The following is a 10541-nucleotide window of genomic DNA, read 5'->3' on the forward strand; positions in this document are numbered from 1 at the left end:
TAGAGAGACTTATATAGCACTATAATTTGCCAATTTACAATAAAAAGTAAAGAGACTTGAGTTGAGAATAGCTGAGATCGTATTGTATATGCAATTTTAGATTCTGCTTTATTCACTTAGCCATGAAAAATATTTTCCTCTGTCTTTAAAATTTCTTCAAAAATATTATTAATGCCTATAATATAGCCCATATGTATTTAACATTCCTACGATGTTGAATTGTTTTCCATTTTCACTAGTATAAGTAATTATGTAATGGATATCTTTGTAGACAAAATCTTTGTTACATTTTTTTCTTTCTTTTTTTTAGACAGGGTCTCACTCTGTTGCCCGGGTTGGAGGGAGTGGCGCCATCACGGCTCACTGCCACCTCCAATTCCTGGGCTCAAGGCATCTTCCCACCTCAGCCTACTGAGTAGCTGGAACTATAGGCATGTACCACTATGCCCAGCTTATGTTTTATTTTTTGTAAAGAGGGGGTATTGCCCAGGCTGGTCTCAAACTCCTGGGCTCAAGTGATCCTCCCACCTCAGCCTCCCAAAGTGCTGGGATTACAGGCGTGAGCCACTGCACCCGGTCCTTTGTTACATCTCTAATTAACTCCTTAGAATAGAATACTAGAACAGAAGGTAGTTCAAAGAGTATATACTTTTTAAAAAATTATAGGTTTTTTTCCTAATTATAATACATATTTTTTGTGGGAAATTTAGAAAATATAAAAAAACAAAAAAGGTAAAAATAATTCATGATACCATAACAAGTGGTGACCACTTGTAACATTTTGATACATTTTCTTCCAATCATATTTGTAATTAGAGCCACACTATGTATCTTCTTTTGTAACCTGCTTTTTCCATTTATCATTATAAACATTCTCCCATATTACATGGGATATAACATAATCTATTTAATCCATCCACTATAAAATAACTAGATTGTTTAAGTTTTAGTATATAAAATAATGCTGTATTGCCCGGGCGTGGTGGCTCAAGCCTGTAATTCCAGCACTTTGGGAGGCCAAGGCAGGCAGATCACTTGAGGCCAGGAGTTTGAGACCAGCCTGGCCAACGTGGGGAAATCCCATCTCTACTAAAACTACAAAAATTAGCTATGCCCAGTAACAAGCACCTGTAGTCCCAGCTACTAGGAAGGCTGAGGCAGGAGAATTGCTTGAACCTGGGAGGTGGAGGTTGCAGTGAGCCAATATCGCGCCACTGCACTCCAGCCTGGGGACCAAGCGAGACTGTGTCTCAAAAAAATAAAAAAATAAAAAATAAAATAAAATAATGCTGTATTGGACTACATGTCTAGATGAGAAGTTGTTTTTTTTTTTTTTTTTTTTTTTTTTTTGAGACGGAGTCTCGCTCTGTCGCCCAGGCTGGAGTGCAGTGGCCGGATCTCAGCTCACTGCAAGCTCCGCCTCCCGGGTTCACGCCATTCTCCTGCCTCAGCCTCCCGAGTAGCTGGGACTACAGGCGCCCGCCACCTCGCCCGGCTAGTTTTTTTGTATTTTTTAGTAGAGACGGGGTTTCACCGGGTTAGCCAGGATGGTCTCCATCTCCTGACCTCGTGATCCGCCCGTCTCGGCCTCCCAAAGTGCTGGGATTACAGGCTTGAGCCACCGCGCCCGGCCCCTAGATGAGAAGTTGCTTGGTCAGAGTGCATCTTATAAAGGATCTTTTTACATGAGGCCTAATGTCCTACAGAAAATCTACACCCATTCACAGAAAGAAAGAAGGGACAGAAAGTGAGAGAAAATGGTCTATACTACTGGGGCCAGTCGTTCAGGGTCAAGAAAGCAGCCCAGACTGACTTTGCTGCAAATCAACACAAATCTGTCTCTGCTGGGGCTTATGAAACCTCTCAGTTACCTTTCTACCAGTGCAGGGAAGAGGGCCCCATTCTCTGCAAGAAGCATGGACATTTAAAAAATATGTGTTGTCAAATACAATTTGGTAACCTGAACTGGATCCTGGCACAGAAGAAAAAGGGACATTAATAGAAAACTGGTGAAATTAAATAAATTCTGGAGTTTATTTAACAGTAATAGGTTCATAGTGGTTTCTTAGTTTGAGAAACGTACCACAGCAATGTAAGATGTTAACCTTAGGGTAGACTCAGTAAGGGGTACACAGGAACTCACTGTACTATCTTTGCAACTTTTCCACAAATCTAAAATTAGTACAAAATTTGATGTTTTATTTTTAAAAATGTATTGCACCAATGTAGAATCCCACTAAAAGTATGTGGAACTGTTAGTGTAACCACACCCTTGCTAGCAGCAAATATTTTTTAAAAAATTTAATCCTTCAACAAATATTTATTAAGTGCCCTCTGTGTGCCAGACACTGCCCTAGGTACTTGGGATACATCACTGAACAAAGCAGACATAAATCAATGACCTAGTGGAGCTGACGTTGCAGCAGAGAAACACAAACACAAAGTCCAGGAGTTCGAGACCAGCCAGGCCAACATGGTGACCCCATCTCTACTAAAAATACAAAAATTATCTGGGCGTGGTGGTGCGCACCTATAATTCTAGCTATTCCAGAGGCTGAGGCAGGAGGATCACTTGAACCTAGGAGGCGGAGGTTGCCATGAGCCAAGATCATGCCACTACACTCCTGCCTGGGTGACAGAGAAAGACTCTGTCTCAAAAAAAAAAAGAAAGAAATAAGTGCCTTGGAAAAAGGAAAAACAGGGTAAGGGACATCAAGGGTGGAGGAGAGGAGTAAGGGATGGGTTGCGATTTTAAACAGGGTGACCAGGAGAGGCTTCCTTGAGAAGGCAACATCTCAGCAATGACTTGAAGGAGCTAAAAGATGAACTATCTGTGGAGACAAGGTCTAAAAAGTAAGGTGGAAGGACAGATCTGATATAACCTTGTAGGCTATAACAAGGTGTGACAGATACCACCAAACACTCACCAAAAACTCCATTTACTCTGCTACATTTCCCAATCCCCTTGCAGTTAGGCAGAACTATATGACTAGTTTAGGCCAATGAAAGGTGACTGAAGTACAATGTACCATTTCCATGCTTAGACAATAAAAATCCCATATGAGTCCAGGCACAGTGGCTCACACGTGTAATCCCAACACTTTGGAAGGCTGAGGTGGGAGGATCGCTTGAGCCCAGGAGTTCGAGGCCAGCCTGAGCAACATAGCAAGACCCCATCACATGTTTTGTTTGTTTGTTTGTTTGTTTTTTGAGACAGGGTTTCAGTCGGTTGCCCAGGCTAGAGTGCAGTGGCATGATCAGGACTCACTACAGCCTCAACCTCCTGGGTCCAAGCAAGCAATCCTCCCACCTCAGCCTCCCAAGTAGCTAGGACCATAGGCATGTGTCGCCACGTTCAGCTGATTTTTTTTTTTTTTTTTTTTTTTGGTAAAGACAGGATCTCCCTATATTGCTCAGGCTGGTCTCAAACTCCTGGACTCAAGGGATCCCCCAACCTCAGCCTCCTAAAGTGCTGGGATTACAGGCATGAGCCACCACAAGTGGACCTACTTTTTTTTTTTTTTTTTTTTAAGAAAAAAAAAAAAACTTTAGAAGTATAAAAAGGCTGAGTGCGGTGGCTCACACCTGTAATCTCAGCACTTTGGGAGGCCGAGGCATATGGATCACCTGAGGTCTGGAGTTTGAGACCCGCCTGGCCAACATGGTGAAACCCTATCTCTACTAAAAACACAAAAAATTAGCCAGGCATGGTGGTGGGCGCCTATAATCCCAGCTACTTGGGAGGCTGAGGAAGAAGAATCACTTGAACCCGGAGGGCGGAGTTTGCAGTGAGCCAAGATTGCGCCATTGAACTCCAGCTTGGGCAACAAGAGTGAAACTCCATCTCAAAAAAAAGAAAAGGAAATAAAAAGTATAAAAATCCCATATGCGATTCTCTGATCTTTCTTTCCCAGATATGGTATCTGTGTTCCAGATGGTGTAGCTAGAAAATGGTAGAGCCTCTGTCAGCCTGGGTCCCTGAGTGACTATGTGGAACAGAGCCTCCCCTACTAACCTGAGTGTGATATGTGTCATGAGCTATCACCAGCTGGTAGCAACCTGGAAAGAAAGACAGTCACTATCTGCCACTGAGACGTATTACATTAACCTACTGAGACTTGAGGGAATGGTTACCACTACAGCATAACTTAACCCATCTGGCCTGATACAGAAGGGCTTGACTTTTTTACTCTGTGTTAACTGAGTCAATTGTTACTTTGAAGAAGGGGAAGCATCATTGATTAGTTTTTATTTATTTGATAATTAGTGAATGCAGCAGGTTTTCTTTTCTTTTCTTTTCTTTTTTTTTTTTTTTTTTTTTGAGATGAAGTATTGCTCTGTTCCCCAGGCTGGAGGGCAGTGGCACGATCTCGGCTCACTGCAACCTCTGCCTCCCAGGTTCAAGCAATTCTCCTGCCTCAGCCTCCCAAATAGCTGTGACTACAGGCACATGCCACCACGCCCGGCTAATTTTTGTATTTTTAGTAGAGCCACGTTTCACCATGTTGGCCAGGCTGGTCTCGAACTCCTGATCTCAAAGGATCCATGATCCACCCACCTCGGTCTACCAAACTGCTGGGATTACAGGCATGAGCCATCGCGCCCAGCCCAGCAGGTTTTATTTTCTAAGATGTCCATAACAAAGTCTCCGCTCCTTCATGCTCTTCTTACAGGGGAATTATCCATCATCCCATTGAGAGGGAGCATCCACAGCCCCTCCCTTTGAATCTGGGAAGGCCTCTAACTACAGTGAAAGTGAGATTATGTGACTTATGGCTTCCACCTGGTCCTAAGGGCCATTTGCTCTGGGAACCCTACTGCCATGCTGTGAGGAAGCTGAGGCCACATGGAGAAGTCCACATCTCTATGACGTTCCTGTTGATCTTCCCAGCTGAGGTCCTAGCTGACAACCAGACATATGAGGAAGCCTTTGAGATGACTCCAGCTGCTGTCTGCAACCACGTAAGAGACCTGTCAAGCGACGACTGCCTAGTTTAGCCCAGTAGAGCCCAGGACCATAATAATAATGAAAGAATGTTGTTTTAAGCCTCTAAGTTTTAAGGTGGTCTGTTACATAGCAATAGATAAATGGAAGAGTGGAGCTGAACATTTGCCACTGTTTTAATCTAATATAGTCAAGTGTTTTTGTACCAATAAGCCACCTTCTTGCCTAGTCTGCCTTTTCTCTTTCCAGACAAAAGTGCTAACCAGGACAGGGCAATGTATGGAGCTACCAGTGATATCTCTCCAAGCTGACTCAGATTTATTAACAAGATTTTCTGGGTATAACTGTTCCATTAACACACAGTAGGCATTCACTGACTATTTGTTAAATGAATGAGTAATGCTGTCCATGTTCCTGCATCTTTTAAAAAAGATAATATAATCAACCTAATGAAATGCTTTCATAAAATTCAGATGCATTATGAAACACTCCTCAGCAATACCAATCTATTAAACCCTTTTATTATAAAAAGCCTACAGCAAATTTTTCTTTCCTGAGTTCCCTTTTCATTAAACAAATAAAATAATGTATATATCATCTCAATGTAAAAGATCCAAGTCATATGTACAAAAATAAGGTAAAATATATCTGCATCTTCCCCAGAAATAAACATTGTTGATAATTTGGTATAGATCCTTCCAGGCCTTCTTTCTATACATTTGCCCTCATATATATGTTCATATTGTGGCAGAATGTATTTTCCAAATATGGCCACAACATTTCCCATTCCATGGGCTCTTCCAAAACCCTGAGGTTTGGAGCCTCCACATGAGGTGGAAGGCTCTGTCCTCTGCCCTAGAACATGAGCAGGACTCTGTGACTGCCTCCACTAATGTATGACAGTGATGCTCGGTGACACCCAAGGCTAGGTCATAAAAAGCAATATTGATTCCCCTTAGCTCTCTATCTCAGGATAATGCCTTCAGAGCCCCAGTCCTCCTTGTAAGAAGGCTGGCTACCCTAAAGCCCCCGTGCTGGAGAGACCACAAGGACCACGAGGAGAGACCAAAGACAGAAAGAGACTGTAGCTGTTCTGGACGCCACCTGCTTAAGTGTTCCCAGCCTCGGTGGCAGACATGTGAAGAAGACTTTGAGACCCCTGATCCAAACCTTGTCAGACTGCAACAGCACGAGACCCTGAGGGAAAATCACCTGGTGGAACCCAGTCAATCCCCAAAAACAAAAGCAGTCATTGCTGTTTTAAGTCACTGAGTACAGATAGTTGATGAATACACACATACCTATACATGCTTATTTACATAAATAGTCTATTCTATAGATTACACAGATAATTACTTTTTTCTTTTTTTTTTTCTTTTCTTTTTCTTTTTTTTTTTTTTTTTCTTTTTTTGAGACGGAGTCTCGCTCTGTCGCCCAGGCTGGAGTGCAGTGGCGCTATCTCGGCTCACTGCAAGCTCCGCCTCCCGGGTTCACGCCATTCTCCTGCCTCAGCCTCCCGAGTAGCTGGGACTACAGGCGCCCGCCCCTGTGCCCGGCTAATTTTTTCTATTTTTAGTAGAGACGGGGTTTCACCATGGTCTCGATCTCCTGACCTTGTGATCCGCCCACCTCGGCCTCCCAAAGTGCTGGGATTACAGGCGTGAGCCACCACGCCCGGCCTCTTTTTTTTTTTCTGAGACAGAGTCTCGCCCTGTCACCCAGGCTGGAGTGCAGTGGCACGAACTCGGCTCACTGTAAGCTCCACCTCCTGGGTTCACGCCATTCTCTTGTCTCAGCCTCCCAAGTAGCTGGGACTACAGGCGCCCGCCACCACGCCTGGCTAATTTTTTGTATTTCTTAGTAGAGACAGGGTTTCACGGTGTTAGCCAGGATGGTCTCGATCTCCTGACCTCGTGATCCGCCCGCCTAGGCCTCCCAAAGTGCTGAGATTACAGGTGAGAGCCACCGTACTTGGCCTTTTTTTCTTTTTTGAGATGGAGTTTCACTCTTATTGCCCAGGTTGGAGGGCAGTGGCGCGATCTCGGCTCACCGCAATCTCTGCCTTCCGGGTCCAAGCAAGTCTCCTGCATCAGCCACCTGACTAGCTGGGATTACAGGCACCTGCCACCATGCCCAGCTAATTTTTTTTTTTTTTTGGTGTGTGTGTATTTTTAGTAGAGATAGGGTTTCACTATGTTGGTCAGGCTGGTCTCAAACTCCTGACCTCAGGTGATCCACCTGCCTCAGCCTCCCAATGTGCTGGGATTACAGGCATGAACCAGCACACCCGGCCCTAATTTTGTATTTTTAGTAGAGACGGGGTTTCTCCATGTTGGTTGGGCTGGTCTTGAACTCCCGACCTCAGGTAATCCACCCGACTCGACCTCCCAAAGTGCTGAGATTACAGGCATGAGCCACCATGCCTGGCAGCTGCTTCCGTCTTTCTTTCTTTCTTTCTTTCTTTCTTTTGTTTTATTTATTTATTTTTTTGACAGAGTCTCACTCTGTCACCCAGACTGGAATGCAGTGGCGTGATCTCGGCTCACTGCAACCTCCGCCTTCCTGGTTCAAGCGATTCTTTTTTTTTTTTTTTTTTTTTTTTGAGGCCAAGTCTCGCTCTGTCGCCCAGGCTGGAGTGCAGTGGCGCGATCTCGGCTCACTGCAAGCTCCGCCTCCCGGGTTCCCACCATTCTCCTGCCTCAGCCTCCCGAGTAGCTGGGACTACAGGCGCCGCCACCACGCCCAGCTAATTTTTTTGTATTTTTAGTAGAGACGGCGTTTCATTGTGTTAGCCAGGATGGTCTCAATCTCCTGACCTCGTGATCCGCCCGTCTCGGCCTCCCAAAGTGCTGGGATTACAGGCTTGAGCCACCGCGCCCGGCCTCAAGCGATTCTTGTGTCTCAGCCACCCAAGTAGCTGGAATTATGGGCACCTGCCACCACGCTCAACTAATTTTTGTACTTTTAGTAGAGACGGGGTTTCATCATGTTGGCCAGGCTGGTCTTGAAATCCTGACTTCAGGTGATCTGCCCACCTTGGCCTCCCAAAGTGCTGGGATTACAGGTGTGAACCACCACGCCCGGCCTGAGACTTGCTTTTTTCACTAAACAATTTGTCTCTGGGACCATTCTGTCAGTGGGCCCAGATCCAGTTCATGCCTCGTAAGACTGTGCAGCATTCCATAGCACAGATGTTCCATAACACGGCACAGACGAGTTTCACACATCTTTGGCTGTGGCCCGGCTCTTCAAAGGAAAGCTTAGTTGGAAGCCCACTGTGTAAAACAAGTGAACGAAGCCACGGGGCAAAGGAGGCAGAACCCCGCCCTGAACAGTGCCCTCCAATCCTCTCCTGGAGGAAGAGGTTCCTGAAGGAACTCTTAGCTTTCCATGGCATCTTTACAATCACTCACCTATTTATAGGGTTCAAGAACAGGTTACGGGCTGGGCACAGTGGCTCACGCCTGTAATCCCAGGCCTTTGGGAGGCTGAGGTGGGTGGATCACAAGCTCAGGAGTTTGGGACCAGCCTGGTCAACATGGTGAAACCTTGTCTCTACTAAAAATACAAAAATTAGCCAGGCATAGTGATGCACCCCTGTAATTCCAGTTACTCACGAGGCTGAAGCAGGATAATCGCTTGAACCCGGGAGGTGGAGGTTGCAGTGAGCTGAGATCGCGCCATTGCTCTCCAGCCTAGGCGACAGAGCAAGACTGTCTCAAAAAACAAACAAACAAACAAACAAGCAAACAAAAAAAAACGAGCAGGTTATGGCAGTGCATCTCGGTCTTGAATGTATATTTGAATCACCTATGCCTCTTGTTAAAGTGCCAACTGTGATTCACAGGTCTGGAGTGGAGTGGGATCCTCTGATGTCCTGACAATCTCCCGGGTGATGCCCATTTAGCCAGGGATTAATTAGTGAACCCCATCTAGCTCCTGATCGTCCCTCTTTTTTTCTCTAGCCTTCCACAACAGTCGTGGGAATGAAATCCCAGAGTTTTGAAAATATCTTTCCCTCTTCTTAAAGATTAGAACCTCCTATTTTCATCTATAGTATTTTTACACCTCTTCTATTCTCCAAAATTATTCACACACCAGGGACAATGCCACCACAACCATCTGGGCAAGTTCCCTCTGTGCCTCTGGTGAACTTCACAGGGTGGAGATAGGAAGTCACTGAACGAATGGGGCTGTAGATTTGATTCTCACATTTTCAGAACTCCAATTCTCTTATTTCCACTTTAAACATCTGTCTTAGGAGAGAAACGGGAAGAAAATAGGAGTTGGGAGTTCTATTCACTCTGTCATCTGCCACCGTTACTCTACCTGCTCCAGCAGAGGTCCCTTTTTTGGCTTTTCTTGATACTCTTGCTCCAAAAATGACTCCCCTCCCCTGGTTCCCTCCTCCCACCCATCACCCCCCACCCCCTTGAAAGAGAGAAAGGGCCTTTTGCTATCCTTTACCTGTTCTACAAACCTCTGCCAGGCTTTGGGCTTCCTGATACTATACCAACAGATTTGCACCCTCCTGAACTTGTTCTTGGTTACCTCTTCCTACTTCTGTAGAGGACGGAAGGAGAGGCGCCATCCATTGCTGCAAGGCAACGAAGTACATTGCACATAGTTTACATGATCTATTGTAACTTTGGCAGCACTTCATGAACATTGCTGTCACATAATCATTGAGAAAACTGAGACTCAGAAAGGGTGAGTGACTTACCCAAGGTCACACAGCTGGAAATGACTGAGCTGAGATTGGATCTCAGGTCTGTTTGACCCAATCTTCTCTCCCCACCTTCTCCAAATCTGAGCAATTGAGAGGTCCCTGGGTGACTGGATCTTTCAGTGCCCTTTCTGTCTCATTAGCACTTTATTTATTTATTTATTGAGATGGAGTTTCACTCTTGTTGCCAAGACTGGAGTGCAATGGCACGATCTTGGCTCACCGCAACCTCCGCCTCCCGGATTCAAGCGATTCTCCTGCCTCAGCCTCCCGAGTAGCTGGGACTACAGGCATGCGCCACCATGCCCAGCTAATTTTGTATTTTTAGTAGAGACGGGGTTTCTCCATGTTGGTTAGGCTAGTCTCAAACTCCTGACCTCAGGTGATCTGCCCGCCTTGGCCTCCCAAAGTGGGAGGTTACAGGCATGAGCCACCGCACCCGGCCTTCATTAACACTTTCAACATTGAATTTGTGAGGGTATTATCCTAACAGTACTCTATGGGTTGAAATCCCAGAGCCACTCACTTTGTGCTGTATGAACATGAACATCCTCCTTCAGTTTCACCATCTGTAAAATAAGGCTGATCGTTCTTTGTCAGATGTCAGACAAAGTATTATGGGCTATTGTCTGATGATGAAAATAGTGCACACAATGCCTTTCAGAGTGCCTGGCATAAAGCAGGAATGAAAGCAAAACAAGCCTGTGCCCTTCTTGTCCTCAACTTGGCATCTTTCTCGTGGGCCTCACGTTGCCCCTATGTCTTCTCGGCAATGCAGCCTCTGGGGTGTGTGAGATGGAAAACTCAGAACTTCCTAGCCCTTAGTGAGAGAGGGAGAGGGCTGAAGCACACCCTGTTCCCTGCGGAATT

This window comes from Macaca nemestrina, chromosome 1 (genome assembly GCF_043159975.1).
Source record: "Macaca nemestrina isolate mMacNem1 chromosome 1, mMacNem.hap1, whole genome shotgun sequence".
In the NCBI taxonomy this organism is placed as follows: Eukaryota; Metazoa; Chordata; class Mammalia; order Primates; family Cercopithecidae; genus Macaca; species Macaca nemestrina.